The sequence below is a fragment of the Pelmatolapia mariae genome, linkage group LG3_W (genome assembly GCF_036321145.2).
Source record: "Pelmatolapia mariae isolate MD_Pm_ZW linkage group LG3_W, Pm_UMD_F_2, whole genome shotgun sequence".
Lineage (NCBI taxonomy): Eukaryota > Metazoa > Chordata > Actinopteri > Cichliformes > Cichlidae > Pelmatolapia > Pelmatolapia mariae.
Genome location: NC_086229.1, coordinates 43,421,230 through 43,446,298, shown reverse-complemented (window position 1 = coordinate 43,446,298; position 25,069 = coordinate 43,421,230). Strand labels below are relative to the sequence as shown.

At 39.1% G+C, this 25,069-nt stretch overlaps 1 protein-coding gene across 3 annotated transcripts in view; it reads left to right on the top strand.

The window, feature by feature from the left end:
• Positions 1–25,069, top strand: part of arhgap36 (Rho GTPase activating protein 36) — a 75,085-nt gene that overhangs the window by 9,409 nt on the left and 40,607 nt on the right. Inside the window, exon 1 of one of the 3 annotated variants that reach the window (XM_063469451.1) lies at positions 20,620–21,364. The exons of the other annotated variants lie outside the window; for them this stretch is intronic. The gene's annotated coding sequence lies outside the window, so the exon portion shown is untranslated. Of the gene's footprint in view, positions 1–20,619; positions 21,365–25,069 lie in introns of those variants that run through there. 3 annotated transcript variants of the gene reach the window in all.

Genomic DNA, 25,069 nt, shown 5'->3' with positions numbered 1-25,069 from the left:
TTTTTCTTTCAGAGACATGAAACATAACCAGATTTTCCTAACCTTTCTTTTGTGTAATTATTATTTAATCTTTTTACGCTCTGGGCAACTCTGCTCGGATTAGCTGCATGTTGCATTTACGGCGTTCCAAACACGCGTCGCAAACGGGGAAGTTGCAGAGCACCCTCTGGTGGACAAACTGTGCTACATCAACTCTCACGACATGGTTGAAGGGTGTTTCTTCCTTCTCTTTTTTATCTTTTCAGTCATTTATTTTCCCTTATTTTGCTGATACAAACAATAACTCAGCAAATAGGCCAGTAATTACCTGCCAATAAATTGGACATGCTCATGTTTTTATGACTGATTTGAGATGATATAGATCTTTTAAGAGCTTCATTACTGTCCTTTGAAATATGTGACGCACTATTTTATTATCCTGAACTAATAATACATTACTTATTATGACATAAACACTTACTGGAACTGTCTTCGACATCACAGAGCTTAATCCTGTTTGACTAACATTTGCTGTTTTAGCAAACTACAGGTGGTTTTTGCTTAAGTATAATTTATAACCTGCTTCCTTTTCAGCACAGTTTGAAATATAGTTTAGGGGTGAAAGCAAGTTATATAGTGTTGCATTATTTATATGCACTATTTCCTTCTCAGATTTTTTAAGCTTTATTATTGAGTTCGATGTAAATATATGTACCATTTAGTAAACTTACATCATCTGAGTCCAACATGCTGTTATCTGTAAATACTAAGAATATATTTTTGAAAGTCACGAATGCAGCATTTATAATGCACTGACTGATAAATGACCCTGTGAAGTTTCTGCATAATCCAGTGTCATCTTGTGTCAGCTCAGTCTGTTTGAGTCAAGTGGATTCACAGCCTGTATCGTCAGATCCTCGGGGGTGACTTCTCGACTCGAGTTGAGTGATAAGAAGTGTTTCCTGAGCGCAGAGCTAGGGAAGTGGTTCAGAGGCTTTTTAATCACAGACAGAAAGACTTGCCATCATCTTCCCCAGAAACAATGGATAACATCAGTGTTGCGTGTGCGTGTTACTTAACCTGTGCGCTCAGTAAGCCCACAGCTTACTCTTGTCCTTGGAAGACTTTGGTTGAGTTATGACAGGAAAACCGCAGGATTCCCAACTTCTTAAGCCTCCGAGGGTTTTGTCTTTGTGTAAATCTGAGGCCGAGGAGTTGCAGAGAAATCAGTGGAAACACCTCTCGCCATATTTGTTTCCTCCTTCTCTCCCACTCTTTTTTTTGTTTATACAGTCTGTAAAAAAGAAGTCCACTTTGTTTTGAATTTACCTTCAAGTTGTAGCTGTGATTTCACTCTTGGCATCTCTCAGTGGCTCCTCAGTCTCCTCGCACTGTCCACGTGTATCCATCATCGCGTATACGCCCGTGTGCATCTGTCGGTCCTGGCAGCTCTCTCTGGATGTTTAAACTTTATGATGGATTTTCTGTTGGTGGACCACGAATGCCAGCAACGCACTGATTTACTGACTTCTGAGGCTGGAGGATCGCTTTGCACCTCATGCTCACACAGTGGGCGGGCTCAGGTGCCGCCTGGAGGCTCGATGGTTGTTCAGTTTGTAAACCAGGAGAAGCGGTGACTCAGAGACACCGCTGAATAAGCAGAGCTGCTGCGTGGGATTTTAAATGGGACTTTAGATAATATTTATTTGTTTGAGTTTGAAGAGAGACCTAAAACTGCTATTGAGATTAATGGTAATCTCAATAGCAATATGAGAAGGTTTTAAAGTGGACGTGAAAAATTTGAAAGTTCCCCTTTTGTCATGAAAGTTGTCAGCTGAACATCAAGAAACTTTGAAAAAAAATAGTTTTGCTCTCATGGATCCTTATTCACTCATCCAGAAAGATTTTTAAAAAAATACAATTTATCCCTAAATACTTCCTCAATTCAACCTCATGGGGCCAAGTGTGATCTAAACTATGTTTTCATACGTTTTACAGCTCTTCATACTGATAGACAACCCAATATTACTACACCAAAGTAATTAAGTAACAGATAAACCATTTAAAAAGCAAGTTTTTCCACTTTCTACTATAGTTTTAAAAAGCATTTTCAGTGAATTAATGTTTCAGTGTTTCTTTATTTTAGATCCAATGTTTGTATCCAATATTTCTTTATTTTAGAGGACAGTCTGAGCAATGAACTATCGGAACTTCTTCTGTAGTTTAAATTATTTATTTTATAGTTTCAATGTCCGCCCCTTTTTCAGGGTTTTTATCGTTAACTCGGTTTCCCTGGGTCTTTTCCCGTGTTATAGTTGTGTGTCTTATTTTGAAAAAAATAATTACGTGTTACCACACCATAACAATGTTGTTAGCACATTTCAGGAGGACGCTGCTAATAAAGCTACTAAATTACACCCTGATTTCGCGGTTTCGCAGTTTTTGTCTTGGTCGTGTCATTTTATTTTGTTGTATTTATCCGCGACACCTTAAAGGCCGGTCCGTGACAATATTGTCTGACATTAAACAGGTCCATGGCACAAAAAAAGGTTGGGCACCGCTGATCTAGACCATGTGTGGGCAGTGTTTCATCCTTTGGTCTTGGGACAATTCTTATGTTATTATTTATATTGTAGATGTATTATTTCCTCTTGCCTGCCAGATTTCTCTCAGAAGTTATAAATGTATTGGTAATGTTTGCTGTCAGTATATTTTTTTGCACTATAACATGTAAGACATTAGTGCGATATCCTTGAGTGGGTTCCTTGATTCCTTGAATGGACACTGGTGGTCTCAACAGTTACCCTGATGAGGCTAAAACCAATAAATATCCTAACAAGGAGCTTTTGCCTCCAGATCCCCATTATGTCATCACTATCATTATATTTGTTCATGTAATCACTTACTCTGACGCTGAAAAATATTTCAGTCCCTACCAAGTCTTTGCAAAGCACCTTTTTAAAATTTCTTATATGGATGTGGTAACCTTTGAAATAGATATTACTGGAAGCCAATGTATGACCCAGTGCATTTAAATCTTTGCTTATTGAAATCTGCTGCGAGCACTTTTCTTGGTTTTAAGGAGCTTTGCTCAGGCCCCAGTCATTTCAAGTGAGTATTATCTATTCAAAAATCCGCTTCTTAATGTGACTTAGTGTTGTTACACAAGCAACGGGCAACTTGTCAAAGACGAGGAGGGGATGAGAGTCAAACTCTTCAGGAATTTATTCTGAGAAGGGGGATAAAGAAGTATTGAATTCAGATAAAAATCTGTGCCGGATTTGCTTTTATGTGCTGGGCTAATAGGAGGTGAACCAGGTTCAGAAAAGAAAACGTCGATAAACTGCTGATATCACATGACTGTTGGGGCACTGCAGTATCAGGTCAGAGGATGCAGGATGTTTCACGTCAGAGACAGCAAGGCTCAAATCATGAAAGAGCCCCAGTTGGCATTTTCCACATTTTCCTGTCTATTCCCTGTGGACGTTCCCCACCCGTCCCCAGATGGTGCCCACATCCCAACATGGCTTTTATCCCAAGATAGATGTCTGGGTCCAGAGCTGGTGGGGTCAGAGAGTTTGACACATCCTTTAACCTTTGTCAGCGAGGACAACCTGTCCCTCCGATGATGTTACTCACCCATCAAAGCTGGTTGAAGAATGATGGCAAAAAACTGAACCGTAGACCAACAGATGTTAAAGCTGTTTCCATGTACAACAGCAGTTCAGGCAGACGGTGTCTTACGAAGCACTGAAGATCAGATTATTGCAATGAAGAAAGCATTAAGGATCAACTAGCTCAAGACGATAAGAATTTGACAGACTGGAAGGTCAGAAGTTCAAGTCACCATTGCAGAGCGCATTTTATTCTTGGTTTTCTTACATTCCTCTCAAACAGGATTTCTTTTTTTAATTTAATTTTCTTTGAAACAGAGAAAGGATATTATAAACAAATTCCTGAACTCCGTCACTAGAAAATCCAACAAAGATGTCCAGGTGATGTTTAAGCAGATGGACAGTTGTGCTGAAGTCTACAACATCTGCACAACTTTCTTTTGGAACCATTTTTCAGCAAAGACTAACCTTGTAATGGCAAATGTATCATACTTGATACATAATTGTTTGAGATCACTACATTATCACTGTTTTTAACCCTAAACATCCTTGTATATATAGTTCTAATAGTTTTTCTACATAATGATTTTTCTAGCTGAACAGTAGACGGCTGTATGAGCTGAAACTAAATAATGCTAAAAAACTGAGAGAGGGATCGTTGCTAAGGATTGATCATTGTGGAAAAAAGTTAAACAGCAATAAAATTTGACTTTTTGTTGTATTTAGTTTTTCTTCATGTTCTCTTTTCTATTTAAAATTCTCTCATCCAGCAAACGTTAAAGAGTCTCTGATACTCGAAACTCAGGGCACAGACAGTTTTATTCCCTCAAGTCATCCTAGTAGAAATGTTTGGACCCACAAACTTGCTGACATACCACACAATCAGAGACAAATCTCGAGCAACTTTCACCGTGTGCATTTGCATATTGCGTCCTGTTTTCTTTTATGTTGTATATTTTTATTGTCTTTTAGGATGTTAGCATCTCTTCATTGCTTACAGAGAGATTTTATTAATTTACTTTTTCACCTTTTACCTCTCACATGTAAAAGGCTGATGCGGGTGATTTCTGTCAAACTGCTGGCTGGGCAGTGTGGACACCCAAGTTTGTGAATGTGATAACTCGAGAACAAAGTGACACCGGAGTTTCAAACTGATACCATCGGTGCATCTGCTAAAAATCTCAAATGAGTTCGAATCTCGGTGACTTCGATGTCAAGGTTAGTTTCCCTAAAATCTGAATGCGATAACTTGAGAACAAAGTGATGTAGGATTTTGAAATTGATACCATAGGATCACCTAGTCGGAGGCCTAGGCCCCTATCACCGGCCCCTGTCAGTATGGTTTTTTTAGTGTACTGTGCTTGCATTTATGGAAAAGTTGGAACTGAATCTCATTTTACTGGGTATAGTGACAATAAAGGAATTCAGTTCAATTCAGTTCTCTAATCAGTCACCATGACTTTAAAATTAAGTTAATCTGGGAGTCTTCACTAACTAATTTTGGTGTCTAAACCTCCAAACAGTGAATCCAATCACTTTATCAATTTAAAATACAAGTATATTAAACAAAAAAGAGCCTCCCATGTTGGATGTAATAATTTCACAGAAATTTTTGATATTCTTACAAAAGTTTAAGTTGGATTCATAGAATGATTTTCCTCTTTTTACACTATACAGAGCAGTTTAGTTTATTTTCACATAAGAACAAGTATGTCACGTGAACCACACAGCACACCATGGCGTTTGTAGCTTTAAGCTAGTTAGCATTGCCCGTCTCTAGTCGGGTCTTTAACACACAAAGAAAATCAACATCATCTGCAATCTACACATACAAACACACATTAGAAACACATTGTCAGACACTACAAAGTAAAAACAGGCAAAGCGCCACAGGCCACAGACAGCAATATAATAAAATACCACAACAAAAAACAGCAGGTTATTCATGGCTGCACAACTGGTTACACTTTAAAAACTGCTTCAGTTTCATTTTAAAATGTACTTTTGTAACCTCACAGGTAAATAAAGCATCCACATAAATAAAGCATCCACATCCATAGGCAGGAGGCAGCACAAGTCATTGATCAGTCATTCAGGTGAGTTTGCTGTTATTTGAACCCTTGTATTTTCTTTCATTTCAACGCACTGGTTGGGTTTAGGTACCAAAACTGCTTTGGTGAGGTTTTAAAAAAAGATCGTAGCTGAGCCTCCTCAGAAGAAATCCTGTGAACGTGTCTGTTGTCAGTGTTTCACAAACTGTCTCAGAGTGTGTTACAGCCTTTGTTCATCTGCATGCAAAAGAGCAAACTGTCGTGAAATTGTGTTTTAACTGTGGCCTCTGCTCCAGGTATAACCTGACACAGTTTCTCTACGGTTCGTTAGATTTATTTTCATGTTGTGGGTTTTGGTTGTCAGATGGTGGTTTTTGGCTTTTTCTGTCGGTAAGTGCAGACAGATCACACACTCTCGTCTTCCTTTCAATGTTCCCATTAAATCCAAACACAGCACAGCTACCATTATTTTTCTTAGTCTGGCCGACTTGTGTCAGCTTTCCTTTGAGTCTTACAAGAGCAGCAGTGATTGCAGTCCTGCAAAAATCTGCAGTGGGCTAAAAATACAGAAAAAGCAACTCTGAGCTTTACATAATAGGCTCATTGTTATACAAAGTGTCTCAACAGGGGAATAGTAACAAGTGTCTAAACCACCCATCAGATATAGAAATGTCACAGCCACATTTCTCAAGTATGATTTTAACTTAGCTCTTAATTTAAAGCAGGTTGGGAGGATTTCCTTCATTTTTCTTTCTGAATATGTTACAGTTTTGTAGCACTACAGTCTATAAAACTGCCTGCATGTCTTTTTATATTCACGACTAAGATTGAGAATTAATAGACCAAACTACGATTTCACACTTGGGTTTCATAAAATTAATTTTATCTCGTGTTCATCGTCCAATCTGCAATTATTTCATTAGGTCTGAAATGTTGTGGTTTGCTTCAAGTCTAGAGGCCAGAATGTGTTTCTTATGCTGTGTCCTACTTTAAACTGAGAGCTTTACAAGGACATATCTGCAGATTAATGTTTCCTTCATAGATTTTGTTTTTCAATATCTGCTCTTATAAACGTCTGGGTGCGTTGTGAGTTTATTAATTCAGCTAAAAGTAAAAAATATGATTTTTTTAAACAAAAAACTGAGTTTAAAAAATAGGATTTTTATTGGATATTTATTGGCATACATGGAAAACCTTTTTTTTTTCTTTTTAGTTATAAGAGCAAATTCAAAAGCAGTACCTTACAAGTACTCCAGGAAAGTGGCTTTGGGGCCCTAACTTAAACAAACATGAAGGTAAATTTTATGAAAATGCAACCTGTGCATAAAAGAAGGTATAATAAAACATCTACTGATCAACTGTTTTGTATCGATGAAGGACAAATTATTCCACCGCACCTATCTCCTGCTTCCTGTTGTAGACTTTGTTGCTGTATCAGACTAAAAGCAATAAAAAACACAAGTATAAGCAAAAAAACGCAGTTTCAAATAGCAAGCAGGGGATGATTCCTTAATATGGACAAAAACTATAAAGCACTATTCATACAGGAAGCAGTTTGCAGCAATGTGGTAGTCACTGACCACAGAAACTCAGAGACATTCAGCAAATTTAAATGACAATCAGTGCTGGGAAACATTTTGCCAACTTTAAAAGCAGGTCATTCATCACTGAGACCACAGGATACAGTTGACTGACATATAAGAGGGTAAATACATTTAGAGGGTTACCTAGTTTGCCAGGAGCCTGAAATGTGTACCGGTGACTAAAAGTGATCCTGGACAGCTGAATCACTTCCTGTGTGGGCGGGACTTAAGTGTGATTGTACAGAAGTCTATAGTGGAAACAAAGCCTTTTGTCTCTTTTGTTCCGTGACTACAGTAAACACTTTCCTGATGAGTGTATGCTAATTACATGTGTTACTGAATAAAGCATGATGGTTTATTCAGCGGCCTGAAGCTTTGCAACAGGACTTCACTAACCAGTGGATAACGTTGGAGAGGATATGTCCATCCTTTATATACAGTCTGTGGTCACAAACACCAAATCTCTGTGTTAAACCCCTTTAGGAAGTCTGTGTTATCATTTGCTCTATTTTTAGTAACTTTGGGTTGTAAAATAGTGAATCCTTTACATGCGAAAGTGTGTAAAAGTCCAAAAATACTGTTTTTTGTCATGTTCTCTTCTTATTTCGCCTTCCTTTTCTTTCCTGTATCACTGCCACAGTAAATAAAACAAATTAGTGGCTCAAGGTGCTACAACTGAATGCCTCATATGAAGAACAGAAATGAAACGTTTTGCTGTACGCTGTCATGCTACAGTGCATTTCAACAACGGCAAACATATGTCATACTGCCTCCAAAAACAGATGGCAGTTACATCATATTTCCTGGAAAAAAAAAAGATTCCTGTTTCCTCTGCCCTCTGGGGAGGCCTCACTGCTGTGACTGAAAGAAGATGTGAAACCATGTTTAACGAGATGAGAACAAACAAGACTGCTGCTGATTAATGGCTCAGCCTGGGTGCTGTACATGGCTGTTTCCATTTTTTCTAACTTAACATGTAAAACAGTCAGGGTCTGTTACATTATGCAAAGCACAGTAGAGGATGTGTGTCCTTGTTTTTTCAGTCTTCTTCAGCATCTTCTTGTAATTGTTTTGAGGTTGGACAAACATGCTTCCAATAATCAGATTTGAAGAGATGGATTCAATAAAAACAAACAAACAGTGGATACATAACGAGGAATCGCAGACATTCAAATTAGCATGGAGACTTCTGAACATTATCTAATAATAAATGACATTTAACCACAGAATGGCGAATCAGTTGCCTTTGGGTTATAATCTAAAATATATTTAATTCTATTCAGTTCAATTTTATTTATTTCTACAGCGTCAAATCACAACAACAGTCGCCTCAAGGCACTTTATATTGTAAGGTAGACTCTACAATAATACATACAAAGGAAAACCCAATAATCATATGAGCAAGCACTTTGGTGACAATGGGAAGGAAAAACTCCCTTTTAACAGGAAGAAACCTCCGGCAGAACCAGGCTCAGGGAGGGGCGGGGCCATCTGCTGCGACCGGTTGGGGTGAGGGGACAAAAGCCAAGTCATGGAAAAGAGCCAGAGATTAATAATAAATGCAGAGAGGTCTATTAACACATAGTGAGTGAGAAAAGTGACTGAGGAGGAAATACTCAGTGCATCATGGGAATTCCCCGGCAGCCTACGTCTATTGCAGCATAACTAAGGGAGGATTCAGGGTCACCTGGTCCAGCCCTAACTATATGCTTTAGCAAAAAGGAAAGTTTAAAGCCTAATCTTAAAAGTAGAGATAGTGTCTGTCTCCTGAATCCAAACTGGAAGCTGGTTCCACAGAAGAGGGGCCTGAAAACTGAAGGCTCTGCCTCCCATTTTACTTTTAAATACTCTAGGATCAACAAGTAGGCCTGCAGTGTGAGAGCGAAGTGCTCTAATGAGGTGATATGGTACTACAAGGTCATTAAGATAAGATGGCGCCTGACTATACAAGCGCTTGTATGTGAGGAGCAGGATTTTAAATTTGAGTTATTGAAGAATCTAAAATATAAAACATGTTTTTGACTTATTTCACACTTTTTTGTTTATTACAAAATTCTGTATGTGTTCATTCATAGTTTTGATGCTTTCAGTGAGAATGTACAATGTAAATAGTCATAAAAATAAAGAAAAAACATTAAATGGGAAGGTGTGTCCAAGCTTTTGACTGGTAGTGTGTTAACCATGGTTTACTTTAGCACACTGACAATGTTAACATCACCATCGTGTACGTTAGCATGAGATTTTGAGGTTAGCAATTAGCATGAAACACTGCTATACCTGAAAAGCACTGGTGTGATGCTCATTAGATGCCTTTCAGTCTAGATTTATTTATTTATTTTTATTTGATTTAAACCCTTACACAAAACAGGATTGTCTAACCACAGAAGCTTACGTCATTGCAGACTTAAATTTAGTACAATTTCCTCCTTCAGCAGGAAGTTATTGATTTCCCGCCGCATACTCGCCAACATGAGCAGCAAATGTAGCAGAACATATGGGAGGGAGGCGGGGGCCTGTCGGAGAGCAATGATAGTGTTGATTGTGATGATGGGTGCGGACCCAAATGTCCTGTTTGGAGAAGAAAGAGGTTGCTATCGTACCTCACTGGAGTTTTTTTCTGTTGATGATGGCATTTCCTGCTCATGTTGGCTGAGCATCTTAATCCAGCAAAAAATAAGGAAACAGGCATTTCCAAGACTTTTAAATTGGGTGGCACAGAGAGGAATGAAGTCAGTATATCAGAAAATAAATATGAAACCAGAACAATTAAAAACAGAATTTAATAACTGAGAAATATTTGAGTTATACTATTTTTAAATCTGTACAAACCCTCTGACTCTATAAGCATGCATTCAGAGTCTTAGTAACTGTGGATCTACTGATGAAGAAGTGCTCTGTGACCTATCCATGCATGCATATTTTTTGCTTGTTCATGCATTACATGACTTGGCCAGATGTCCAGTCACGTAGAAGCATGAGAAAAGGGATCTGTAGCAGCCACTAATGCACTTAACTTTATAATGAAGAGTGCAACATTAGGTGTGTTTCCATCTATGCACAGCTGTACTATAAGTCTGTAAGTGTGTGACCGCAATTACTTTTTTATACTTGTGCACATGAGATGTGAGAGTGTGTGTAAAAGGAGAAAGTAATTACTGTGTAGAGTAGGTTGTAGGTCGGTAGTTTTAGAAGTTTTATTTGATGCAATCCACCCTGAACTCTGTCCTTTCAGCCTTTTGAAATATTATAGTTGCATCACATTTAATGATGCTACCTTACCTTGAACTTCAGTTCCTCAAGTCTAAATTTTATTGTCTTTCCTACGTAATGCAGCTGTGATAAATATTTTTGTAGGCGTGCCAGATGAAATGTCTGAGTCCTTACTGATGAAGCACTTAAACAGCTTTTGTGTCATTGTTTTTGTTGAGTCACTCTCTCACCAGTTATATCTGTGTCCCTTCAACAAGTTAGCGGCTAGTTCGTAACAAAAAAAAAAAGGAAACATGAGAGAGAGGCACTGTTGGATTTGTCATCTATCAGGTGTTCACACAAACAACCTATTCTCACATACTGATGCTTGGGGAGATGTCACAGCTTAATAGTCTAATTTTTCTAATGTGCAGGTTAGTCTGAGGAGGGAAAAAAGTGTTGTAATCCCATAAAAATCGATATTTGGCAACGAAGAATGTGCCGTGTTTATCATAAGCCAAAACAACCAGTTAGGTCTATAATTTGTTAGAAAAATTAAAATTAACTGAAGTGCTGAATTATAGCTTAATATGAGCTTTATCTTGCAGGAAAGTCATTAGGAGTTACATTTATTTTTCTTGTGGCGGGGCGTGGTCTGCGGTGCCGCTGCAGGGGAGGTGGATGCACCTGAGTGGCATCCACAAGCACCCCTAGCCGGCTTAAAGACTGTACTGGGTCCTGAGTTTCTGTTGTTGTTGCCGATGTGTTCGGCTGCGAGCTGCAAAGCTGCAGCCGTGTGTGAGATCCAGAAACTGTAATGATAAATTGAAAAGCATGAAAACGTGGTGCGGTCTGCCATGGATTTGTTGCAGTATGCCTGGCAGGTGCCTGCACCCATTCCGGCTCCCCGGAGGAGGGCTGCAGAGCAACCTCCGTGTCCACCACCAGCTCATGCACCTGCCCAGCTGGATACAGAGGTCGAGGTGCCAGAGGGACCTGCTGCACAGCCGGTGGACAGCAGGCGGCAGAGTCCGGACGGATGGCTCCCCGGCCTCAGTCAGGGATATGTGACGGGGCGTGGTCTGCAGTGCGGCTGCAGGGGAATTGGGTGCACCTGAGTAGCATCTGCAATCATGCCTCACCGGCTTAAAGTCTGTACTGGGTCCTGAGTGTCTGTTGTTGTTGCCAATGTGTTCCGCTGCGAGCTGCAAAGCTGCAGCCATGCATGAGATACAGCAACTGTAACGATAAAGTCAATGCCTCTACCATGTTTGACAGATGATGTTATATGTTTCAGGTCATGAGCTGTTTCTCTGCCTCTCCTTCCCATCATTCTGGTACAAGTTCATTTTCGGTTCATTTGTCCAGTGGCTCTTTTATTATTTATTTTTCCTAGAAAGTTTAATCTGACCTTCTTGTTTCTGAGTGTAACTAGTGGTTTACATCTTGCTGTAAAGCTTCTGTATATCCATTTATGAAGGCTTCTCTTCATTTTAGACCTTGACCGTGATATGCCTACCTCCTGGGTGTTCTTGACTTGGTTAGATCCTGGATTATGATCTGACCACTCCTGAAGTTTTTGCTCTCTCTGATGATGACCTCTTGAATTTGTACTGACTTCTCTTTGGTCTTCATATTTAAAGTTATAGTGAAAAGCTATAAAATACAAATTCAGCACTTGACATTTCAGTTCTTTGCTTTGAAATCTACTGTGCTGGTGGTGTACAGAGGCAAAACTACAAAAGCTGTGTCATTGTCCAAGAAATCATGGACCTAACTGTAATAAAGTTCCCTGGAGCCATAATGTCATAGGAGAGTTGGTCACAACTGCTGCCTGCTACGTTTTTTATGCTTTCACCGCAATGAAACAAAAATTATATTTTTGAAGAATAAATAAATGCCCATTAAAAAATGTCTACAGATTTTAAAGCCAGTTCTTTCATAGTAAAAAGAGTGAAGCCCTCGTCATATCAGCAGTGAATGCCAACTTTCCTCTGTTTCTTATCTGTTAATCTTTATTATAACACGTCTGAACTAGAATGAGTGCTCAGAGTTTTAAACCAGCTGCGCTGAGTAATACAGATTTAGGTAGATTAAAACTCTTTTCAGATTTGGTATTTTGATATTCAGGGGCAGTTAAATATGCATGTCAGTGTTTATTTTCTGGCTCAGGAATACGTGAGAAAATCCTCAGGCTCAGAAGAACTTTTGATTCCTGAAACTATTTTAGGATGACTGGAAAACAAAGAATGATTACTGAAGCATTTACGATGTGGGTTTGTGGTCCTTCTGTGCGTCTGTGTGCTGTTTCAAAGCACAGACTCTTATTTTGTTGTACATAGTATAGGCCGTAGGGGGCAGTGTTGTCAACAAAGTTCACCATCTATCTGGCTTCAGATGTGTGCATGTGCGTTTGTGTGTGTGTGCGTTGCCAGTTGACCGTTGACCATCCATCCTGTTTTGAAGCAGACAGTTGGAGTCAGCACACAAGCTTGAGGCTGTGAGATGTGAAAACATGCAATCCCACTCATGATGTTTGACCTGGAAATGTATGGCAGCGCTACAGGAAGTTAGAGGGATTAAAGATGATGTGGAGAAACCGGAAGAAGAGACAGAAAACAAGCTGACCAGTGTAAGATATCCATGAACTCACTGGAACAAAGAATAGGTCAGCTGTAAAGGTCGAGATGATTTCTACAGCAATAAGCATATTTATGCATTACGCAACAGAAAGGTGACAATTCCCAGTGTTTTTAGAAGCTTTCCTTTGAGACATTTTCCACTTGGTGCTACAGAAGTAGCAAAATATCCACTTCACTGACTTTCAGTGAGATGTTTCTCCACTTGTCTCTCACACGCACCGTGTCGTTTAGTTTATCTCTTGTCTCTGAAGTAGAAGTTTTGTGTGGAACAAGTGGAATCTAGATTGGTCACCAGCGCTGAGTTAGTGGAATAGACGTAAAATATGAAACATTGTGTTGACTTCTTAATATGTTGTGTAGGATCATTTTATTCTGAAAAGAATATTAATCATAAATCAAAAGACATGAACCGGTGAGCAATCATTAGTACATTTTATTTACACACACACATTTTATTTAGCCCTAAATTTCCAATTTCAATTTCTGTCGGGATGAATAAAGTATTATCCATCAATAAATCAATCAATCAATCAATCAATCAATACTGATAAGTGCAAGCAAGAAGAATCAAATATAAACTGATTTTGTTTGCAGAGCTTTCATAGTTTACCAAATGAGTCTCAATATTCACAAAATGTAATGTATGAAGTCATTTCTGGTCACGATGTTCCAGTCCCTTATTCTCAGTTTTATGAAGATGATTATTCATCAGACCAGTCTCATGTTTACTGATTTGTCTCCATGTACACAAAGTAAAGATTCTTCACTTTTTAAGGGTGAAAAAAAGTCCACAACACATCATTTGACTCTTCTTCTATACAAAATGGACCGATTGAGTTGCGCATGCTACTTTCTTGGCACGAATTGCCATATTGTATATTTTTTATATATATTTTTTTTAACAAACAGACCAAACAATCAGAAAACAAATACTTAAAAAATGTAATCATAGACATCACCCATTTGCTCATGAAGTCTTGTTTTGAAGTCTCAAGATGATTTTTCACCATCTTGGTAATAAGAAACAGGATGTGACGAGCAACAGATGAATCTGATTGTGAAACTTCATGCAAAGAGTAAGAGCTGGATCGTCATCATTTCTCATTCATAAATTCATTTTAGGGTGTGGTCATTTATCTTACGTTTTTATTCAATTTGACTTGAAATGATTGGCTGAGTCCATAAACTGATCAGGAACGTTGGTTAGAGGTCAGGGAAGAGGGTTGTTTTCCCACTAACTTCTGACTTAGAACTGGGCATCTTTTTGCAGCCACAGGTATCGCCGCTTTGTGTCCGTTAAACAGAATGCAGATTTAAGGTTCTTCCATGTTGGCTTCACTTTTCAGATCAAAGAAGCTGCATCCGCCTTTACCACTCTGTGCTCCAGTCCACATCATTCAAAAACAAGGTTTCATGCATAGAAAAAAGAAAGTCCTGTCTAAGTTCAGATGATTTGCTATATTTTTAGCATTTAAAATCATTAATGATTGTGCATGTTTTATTCCAGTGGTGTCCTCCTGGATACAAACAAACAGTTTGGCTTATTGGAATTTCTTTTGTGATTATTTTTTAGAATCCATTTTCTCAAAATGTTTTAATTCTTCTCCCAAACACAATAAAATAGTGTTCCTTTTGATTTTAAGATTGCTGATAGTGTAAAACCCACTATAGTAGTCAATCATACACTAGGCAACAACTGATAAGTGAGTTTGCTACCCATAAAGTGGGATTGTCGGCCAGTCTCTGCACAAAACATATATTATTAACCAACTTTCCCTTAATGACATCTGTCTAATTCAGTTTACAGAACTCAGCACTATCTTCATTAGAGTAAAAAAGCAAAAGCCCAGCATAGAGCGGCTCAGTGAATGTGGTCTGGACTGTGTGGAGGAGGGTCATGGTGTCAGAGACGCTGTAGAAGGACAGAACACCTGCTCTGTGATTCACGTACACTCCTATCCTAGAGGACGGAGGACCTGAGACGTCAGTGCGGACTTTGTTGTACCAGAATATGTAACTGTTTGTGTAACAACGCAGTGACCAAGATTTGTCATTGAATCCAAATATACATTGTTCTGAGTCACCTGCTCTGCTGATACTCTTGTATGCAACTGCTACCCCGACTCCTCTCCCTCTCCACTCCACCTCCCAGTAACAACGTCCAGTCAGACTCTCTTTGCTCAGGACCTGTTTATATTCAGTAAATCTGCCTGGGTTGTTAGCGTAAGACTGATGTTGCAGCATTAATGTTGCCTTTCTGTTCCCCGCAGATAATAACAGCCGTGTGTTTGCCGTGCTTGGATCCAGTGTGATTTCACGTGAATATTTTAAGAAATCTGCTCTGGTCTTTGGTATAAAAGCACCCACTGTCCATGTCTCGCACAGGATGTCCTGCAGTTTATCTCTAGTCTCTGACACAGCTGCTTTCAGCTCCTCAAAGTACATCTGAGGATAAATATTGATGCTGGATGAGCGTGTAGACTCACTGAGTGCTGACAGTGAGGGGTAGTTGTGCAGAAACTGCTCGTGGTCCTCTGTGTGTGAGAGCTGCTCCAGCTCCTCATCCATCCTCTTCAGCTCAGTGATCTCCTGCTCCAGCTTCTCCTGAAGCTCTCTGACTAGACCCAGTTCAGATTCCTGCTGGCATCTGATTTGCTGCTTCACATCATTGCGTCTTTTCTTGATGAGCCGGATCAGCTCTGTGAAAATCTTTTGACAGTACTCCCCTGTTTTGTCAGCAGAGCCATTGATGACCTCCACCTCCTGTTGAAGTAGCTTCACATCTTTCTCTCTATCTTGGATTGTCTCCTGGATTTTTAGTCGCCTCAGCTCAAGGTCCTTTTGCTTCTGCTTTTGGTAGAGTTTCTGGAATCCAGTCTTCTTCAGCTCCTCCACTAGATCTGTTAACATGATGTTTTTCTCCAGGAGAGGCCTACATGTGAAGGTTTTCCTGCATTGAGGGCAGCTGTATTTTGTTTTTGGATCCTCTATATCCCAGTGGGTCTTAATACAGCTCATGCAGTAGCTGTGTCCACAGGGAATAGCTACTGGATCCTTCAGTAAATCTATACAAATTGAACAAGAGAATTTCTCTGAAAAAAACTGATATCCATGTGCCATTTCTCCTCTCAGCAGCAACGAACGTCTGAAGAGTTTAGCTGCATACAGACACTACTTTGTGTTACCTGGAGAAAAAGGCGTGGTTTGGATCTTGGCAACATTTATTATCTTAATTTGATACATTTATTGTCAGTTAGATTTTTTTTTCATGATAGTTGCCCTACCATTAAACCATAAAAAGTTAAGCTTTGATCATGTGGGACCACTGACGTGCAGCTGATGACACACTTACTCATTTGAAGTGTGACTCAGCTAAAATAAGCTGCCAGCAGGATAACAGTGCAAAAGCAGTGAGACAGCACTATTTACAGTGATAGCATACGACAAATGTAAGCACAAAAGCACTGGTAAAACCAGTAAAAAGTATAACATCACTACTTCACACTTTATTTTAACAGTGACTAAGGTAACTTATCCTTTGTGTGTCGTATATGTTTTAGGTATTATGTGTTATATAAATTATGTGTTGTATATTGGATTGAGCGTTTTAATGTAACCATATAAGTAATTTTCATTCACCATTTGATCTTCCTGTCATATGAAACGCAGTTGAGCGGGAGTCATTACCAGCTGCTTGTATATCCCCACGTGCCCTTATGGCCTTGAGGGCACGTGAGGATATACAAGTGTGTTTATTTTGGTTCAAATAGTGAAAAATGTTTGTTGTATTCATCATTAGCAGGAACAGTTGTCATGCATTTAAAAAAAGAAACTACTGTGCTTTGTTGGAAGTTGTTGAAGTAGCTCTCGTTTTACATATGAAATCATCATCTGAAGTTGACATGCTGCTCTCAGTCTCAGACATGCATGGGCTTTTCTCATTATTGCATGCAACAGGGAACACAAGTGCATGGTGTTGCTATCGTGACAATTTTTTTTAATCACCTAAAACTATTTACCAATATTATCCTGAATCATATGATATGACACAGCCCACAGAGACCACAGGATGACCAAAATTATTGCAACTGTGTGCAACTTGCAGTCTTGTTGCATTTGAAATAGTTGATTCAAAGACCAGGACCAAGTCTGCAGTCAGCTGTTGTCTTTGAAGTGACTTTGGTCGACTGGAGGTTGAGAGAGGTGCATGCTCAATCTCTAAATAACTGGATTCACTTGCTGCATTTCAAGAAAAAAATAATATTAAGTACAGCATGAATAAACACTCTATGAAAATGATAAAGGGCTAAGTCTGGATCATTTTTTTCTTATGTCAACTTTAACAGACTCCAGGGGCACTCCTACACTTCTTGATACTTGGTAGGGAGGTTTGAAGTTTTTTTGGCAGCTTCAAAGCAAAACATACTGGCTACAAAAACATTCAAGAACGGGTTGTCAGGTTAAACTTCACAATGTTTTCATTTTATTACTGTTTGTGCGGTTCTATGTTCCTTTGCTTTTGTTTAGTCTTCACCCTTGTGCTATGACTCGGCAGTTTACTTGTAATACTTTGACATCCTTATCTCATGTTTTTGTCCGCCCTCACAAAGTAATAAGGCTCATTAAATCTGACCTCTTGCCACTGTTGACCTTTAGGGGTCAGAAGTGTCAAGTGGTTTAGCTGGTGTTATTTGCCTCACAAATGGGAGTCCTGATGGTCATTTTCCACACGTGTTTTCACACGGACCTCTTCACAGCTATTAGGAGGAATCTGGACTGCGTGATGGAATCTTCTTGCAGGATTAAGTCAATTTATTGGTTATCATAGCATTTAATACCTACCTTTTGAACTTTAGGTGCTGATAATTTGAGTACAGATTAATCTATAATAGAGCGAATAATGTAGCCAGATGCTTCCTTTTTTGCTCTTGCTCTTAAAACAAGACTTATGTTTAGTGGAAGGTCAGTAAAAATATTTGGTTAAAGGAGTAGTGATGGTAACTGATAATGCCCACAAGTTCTGCATCTCTGGGAAGTATCCAAGCATTTTGGTGTCAACTCCTTATTACAAGCCCCAACTCGACTGTTGTGGTTCAGTTGCTACTTGCCCAGCACTGCCTGGTACATCATCCATGTCTTATAAAAGTTATGTTCCCAGAGAGCCAAACTGTATTCTTAGGAATGTTTCAACGTCAAATATGTTTGTGGTGAGTATAAATTTCCAGGTGGATGAGTCATGCCTTATACCTGGAAATAAGGGAGAAGCTTCTACATCAGGTATTCAATTAAATTCAGTAGCCTTTCAGCAGTGTTTATTTACTTTCAGTATGAACCAGAGAGCTCTTCAGTAATAAAATTATTAAAAAATAAATGCTAAGTGTTTCATTAAAAAAAGAAGTCTAGTTTGAGTTTCTTTTTTGTCCATAACTACACTTCACATGTAAAAAATCTCGACAAAAATAACAACAACAAGTTTAACCCCCTCTGTTCTTTCACTTACGTCTTTGGACACCTAGCAAAGTTTTGTTTTCACGCATGTGCACATTCGCATCATTGCTTTGTAAAAATAATTTGATTGGCTGAGTAGCATCACGGAGGGTAAGTTACAATGCATTTTGATCTATGTACCTCCAGTGACTACTGCAAAGAAAAAAGCTGTGCACATTAAAATAACTGTAAATAATAGAAAAAACCTGCGCAGATTGAAAAAAGTCCATTAAAATCTAATCAGTCTGGATCCATATTGAATAGCATGTCCCTCCAGCTGTTGGTGACCTAGGTTCTACGTAGCTAGCGCATGGCTAGTAAGTCCTCCGTTTGTGAACTTGGATTTTGAAACCTCAAGCTTAATGCTGTTGATCAAATTAGTATGACACTGGAGAGCAAGTTTTTTGTTTGTTTTTCTTATTTCAAATTAAATGCTGAGAATTTCTTGTTTGTTACTTATTTAACTTCACAGGGTGACATTAGCCTTTTTTTGACACTGCTATGTTAGCTATTTGGAGGCAGAAGTTAGCATAGTTGGCTGGGAGTGGTAAGTGGTAAGATTTTGGTTAAAGCTAGTAATTGTGGTTAACAAGCTGCATACATAAACTGTATATACCGTAACTGGAACTGTATTAAAATGCTCTAGAAAGTACAAACTCGGCCAAGCAGTCAAGCTCAGTGAGTTAATATTAGCCGTGGTGAACCCTAACAGACAGCTAGCACCCTAGGGACCGGTTAGCGACCACATGGCAGCCGCAAGTAACAAGAGGAGGTTCGACTATTCCCTTAATGGTTGTGAGTAGCATCTGGATTTTTTTTTCTTTTCTTTTTTTTTTTTTTTTGTAGCTGCCAGTGGGAAAATGGTTGCAAAGATCCAGCAGACATAAGATGCTAATGTCTTCTCCCTTTCAAAACTGGTCATAGTTGAAGGATGGATGTCAGTGTTACTTTCACATGGAATAAAGATCACATCAATCTCTTACAAAGTGACAAATATAGATCAGATTATTCCAAAGAAGGAATAAAATGAATATGTTTTTGTTTTTCTAAAACAGCAACAATTAATATGGTTAGTACGTGGCTGTGAACAGATATCCACTGAATGTCTACTCCTTGTACACAGACTAATATTACCAGAGCCTGTCAGGAATTCTCTCTTTTCAGTCTTTTGACTAAGAAACTTTATTTTATTAGTAGAACGCTCTTCTTGAACACATGGTTTTTTGTGTTTGGAAACACAGTGCAATCTCTGTAAGAACTCCTTCAAACCAACGTCATGGTAACGCCCGCAACATTGGTTCAGCTTTCATTTTGTTGCTATTTTTCAACCATGACTAGAAGTTGAGAAATTAGTGCCAGCCACCAGTTATTCAACATCAAAATGTTTGGTGCGTCCTGTGCTGTTGGCCAACAGGCTGCTGGTAGAAACTGAGCTACTGCTGGGTAAAGTGAGAGAGAAGGAATGGCAGGAGGGTGAAGGTGACAGAGAAGTCTTTAGATGCAGGGACTATGACTGATAGAGGGACAGAGCGGGTGCAATAATAATGGAGAGAAGATGGAGCTGCCAGACAAGAGGGAAAAAGGAAGACCACTATCTTGGAAACATGGTAACTATTATTCCCTGGATTTGACTTTACTGGGTCAGATCTGGTTCTCGGGCAGCTTTTAGTATCCTCATAGAGGATCAGTTCACACTTGAGTAGATGTACTATGCTGTAGTATTCTTCCTCTGGTCGACTACTCCTTTTCTATTTTTCTTCTGAGCTCCGCTGTCCTGTCTGTCCTTTTTATAGAGCTTTTATCCTGTCGTTTTAATCCTCCTCCTACTCAGTCCCTCCCGCCCTCCATTTACTTACTTCCCTCCTTCAGGCACTTCTTCTCTTTCTACCTCGTCCCCCCTCTCTACCTCCTTTCCTCAATTCATCCTCTAAAACCTTGTCTATTTTTTACCCACTTCTTCCGCTTACCACCTCCTTATTTTTTTCCCTTCTTCTCTTTATGTAACTATTTCTTCTTATCTGCCTCCTTTCCTGTCTCCTGAATTAACACTCTCTCGCCTTTTTCTACGACCTTTTCACTTTTATCTTATACGCCTTTTTTCATCACTTTTATTTTTCTTTCTTATATCTCAGTTTAACTTGTCTATTTTCTAATTTCCCGCATATATCTCATCCTCTTTCCTGTGTCCCTGCCCTATCTCATTTTCATCTCCCTTTTAGACCCTTCACACTTTCCCTTTTGTCCTCTGCATTTTGTTTCCTTCATTCTTCTTGTAACCTTATACTGCTTTTCTACTTATTCTCTCCTGTGGTCTCCTTAGCCTCTTCCCCATTTACCACTCCTACACCTTCCTCCCACCCTTATCTTTGCTCATTTTCTAACTACTTGTTTCCTTTTATGCCCCGTCTTTCTTTCCATTTCCTCTCCTTCCTTGTTCCCTGACACTTCTTCATCTTCCCTACCTCTTTCCATCACCTCTGCCTCTCCCTTCATTGCTCCTTTTTTGTTTCCTCCTCGTTTCCTCTGTCTTGTGTTTATGTTTTCAGTTCCTGAAAGTCAAGTCAGCATGCGCCACTCCTCCTCCTCCTGCTCTCGTAATCACACTCATTCTCAGCCCTCCCCATTCCCCCGTGCCCTCCTCTCTCTCACACTCTGTGTATATCCCATTCGGCCACTTTCCGCATTAACTCCTAGTCGTCAGTTTCATTCAGCTCAGAGCTGATATGCGGCTGTTTCTCTGATCAAAGTCTGGATACAAGGAGGCTCAGAAATCTGGAGGACCACCTGTTGCATTTTGATTGAAAGACGTCCCAATACAGGTACAGACTTTGTGTTTGTTTGAGGGTTGAAGCAAGTGCACTTTGCCATCTGCTGCTGTACCTGTCTGTTGTGATTTTCAGTGCTTCTGTTACCTGTCAGAGACCTGAGTGATGATGCACGTCTTTTCTTAATGACTTTCTCTAAATTTGTCATTTTATTCACATCATTTTGAGACCATGGCAGTGTGCTTATGTAAAGACAAAATCTCAAGTATTAGGATGTTTCATTACACCTAAAATATCTCCTGTGCTTCCCCGGAAAAGTCTGATATTATGCCTAAAATAAAACTCTCATGTTTCCTAAACAGTTTGTAGAAACAGCAAATGTCGTGGGAGCTCCATTAGCTATAATTAGGCGGGAACATTATTTTGTAAACACCATTAATTCAGTCATTTGAAGATTGTAAATAAGCTTATTTAATTAATCACCTCAAATTAGGTCGCGCTTTGGGGGAAAGGAAAACCGTGAAATAATCTGGCACTCCTGAGAAACACAAGGAAAAAAACAACCTTTTTTTTTTTTTTTTTTTTACAAAAAAGTCTTCAAATGTAGTCAGTTAAAATGTGACTTTTAAAAATGATTTATGCTGCAAATAACACCACACATGTACATGCATAAGCAAAGTTTCAGCATCATCCTATGAATCCACTTCTATTTGTATTCATCTGCTGGCTTAGCTTTGAGTTTCAGACAGCAAGGAGTCTGTGTGAGCCCCTTAAAATCCCTGAGTTTTTCTGTGCTTTTATAACTCGAGTTGTGGGGACATAAAAGTGATAACAAGCTCAGTCTGTGGGGACCTGTCTTTATTGTTGGGGACATAAACCATGTGAAATGTAACATTTTAGAGTGAAGAACAGAGTGTAACGTCTTCTGTAGGGATAAAAACATATTATCTGTGGTTGTATACTTGCATTACTCATACAATGGGGACATACAGATTTACACCACCACTTAGTGAGGACTCGACTACTTTTGGTGATGAAAAGCGCATCCTTATAATCTAAAACATTTCACATTACGTGACAGGATGAAGACTAGAGTGTAATCACTTCTAAATTATGTGTGTGTGTGTGTGTGTGTGTGTGTGTGTGTGTGTGTGTACTTGTTTTGCTGATATTGTGGGGACAAATGTATTTACACAGCTGCTTACTGGGGACTTGACTTACCTTTGCAGATGAAAAGCACATTTATGACGTAAAAAAATTAGACATTTTATCATGAAGACTAGAGTGTAGTTTAGTCTTGTGTGTGTGTGGCAACATGCCAGTTCAGTCAGGACTGACACAATACCACTGCTGTGTCGACGCAGGATCCGTCTTTGTGGCTCGGCCGTCAGTCTTTAGCACTGCCAAGGGGCCTATTAGCTCTGCCTGTCTGTTTACGTGTGTGTGTATGTTTGCGCATGTGTGTGTGTGTCTCTTCCTGTCAGTGAACGAGCAAGTATCTTTGCATATTAATGTATGTTAAGCTCACTCTGTGAGGTGGTTTTTGACAACATCCTAATTAGACCAGTAGCCGTTCCTTATTTATTCTAAGAAAAACAAGACGTGGAGCTGCATAATGTGAACATAATGTTCCTTCATTAGAAAGGATCAAGGAACCACAGAAGGTACTGCACGTATTATTTGCATGTGTGTGTGTGTTTAACATACTGAAAGGAAAGGAGGAAATAAAAAAAGTCATTTGTGTTCTCACGAACTGTTTCATTCTTTTCAAACGAGATAGTGTTTTTGAACAAGCTGGAAATCTGCTTTACCATGTCACTTTGTCTTTTCCTACTAGGATTTTGGTATTTTAATTAATAAATACAGTATATTATTTTGTAGACCAGCTTTATCCACTTGTCCCTTGTGGCACTTACTTCATAAACCTCCATATAACAGTATTAGGATGGAAAGGGTCAGTTTATATATTAGACCTATTTATAACTTAAGCTTTACAGAGAGCCTACGGGATTCTTATTGTCCCTCACCAGTGAAGCAGCAAAGCCATTAGGGCAGCACGAACAGATAAAATGCTGTGTTTAGTACAGAACTGGGCATCCAAAGAACATGTTCTGTATACTCTTTTCTTGTGGATGTTTTAAATTTGAAGAAGGAAGCTGTATCAGATTTCTACATTTTCAAACAGCCGTGAAGGAGAGTGAAATTAGTAATATAGCTTTTGCTATTATAGAGAACTTTGTGTGTTCAACCAGCCACACGCAATTCGCATACATCCATACCTGTCAGTTTGTAATGGTATTTGATATGTATATGCAGTGGATTGAATGGCTGTTATTAGTTGTTAGTGCCATACATATCTCCACAGGACACTGAATGGATGTATAGCATGTGTTGTTTCCCAGTTAAATACAGTCAAACTCAACTGTGACCAATGAGTTTCATCCTCATCTTTTTGACTTAACATTTTCTTTATGATATGCTCTAAACTTTTGCTTTTTGATGCTGTGGTTTATCAAATGTACTCGGTTGGGGGATTGCAAAACGCACCCTTGGGTTTAAATTTACCCTTTCGAAATGTAAGGAACTTCATAGTTTTCATAATGTTGCAAGATTACATTTGCCAGGACATTTAACAACAGAGATCTTACGTGCATGTCTTTGCATGACCACCAGATGTCTCCTACATAAATCTCTCTGGTGCTAATACACCTTCTCAAAACTGGGTCCAGCTCAGTTTCCTTTCTACTCCCTCCTAGACCTGTTTCCATGGTCATTTAAAACTTGTATATCCATAAAGGCACAGTATGAACTAAATGGTGTCAGGCTTGCTCAGGGCCCCTCCACAAGATATATCCCTGATTTAGAGAAAAATTCTGTAATAGCATTATATTAAGAGGTTCTCAGGGTGCACTTACACCAAGCTTGGTTGCCTTGTACTGTGCCTGAGAATACCTGTACCCCCTCTACAGTTCACCTTTTTTCATACTGAGCTTAAGTATGTGGTACCAGCTACAGCTTTAGGTTTTCTCAGGCAGGTTTAATTTGTAAGGTGAAGATCCCACAATAATACAACTGAACCAGGTCTGAGAAATGTACCCAGTAATACCACAGATCAATCACATAGGACAACAGGGGGAGATCAAGCACACTCAATTAAATTCAATTTTTATTTATATAGCGCCAAATCACAACAGCAGTCGCCTCAAGGCGCTTTATATTGTAAGGTAGACCCTACAATAATACATACAGAGAAAAACCCAACAATCGTATGACCCCCTATGAGCAAGCACTTTGACGACAGTGGGAAGGAAAAACTCCCTTTTAACAGGAAGAAACCTCCGGCAGAACCAGGCTCAGGGAGGGGCGGGGCCATCTGCTGCGACCAGTTGGGGTGAGAGCACTCATGCACAGTATGGATCATCTGGTTTGAGTACACCCTTGTTTAGAATCTATAGTTGAAGAAGAACGAGAAAAATCTTTTTTTCATATGTACCAAATGTTTTTACGTGATTGCTCATGCATCTTTGCTTTTGTGTCCCTTAATCAAAATTATGAATTGTCTGATAAAATACATATTTTCTCAACCTTGGCAGTATAAGCATCAGGATATTATGCAAAATACACAAAAAGAAAAACTGTGTTACACAGGGTCATCATTAAAGAGAGCATATACATAAAGCCTGGGGCACTTTACATGAATAGAATAGGATCTTGTGTCAATTATTTCCTTTTATGTACTCTGTAAGGAAAAATATTAAT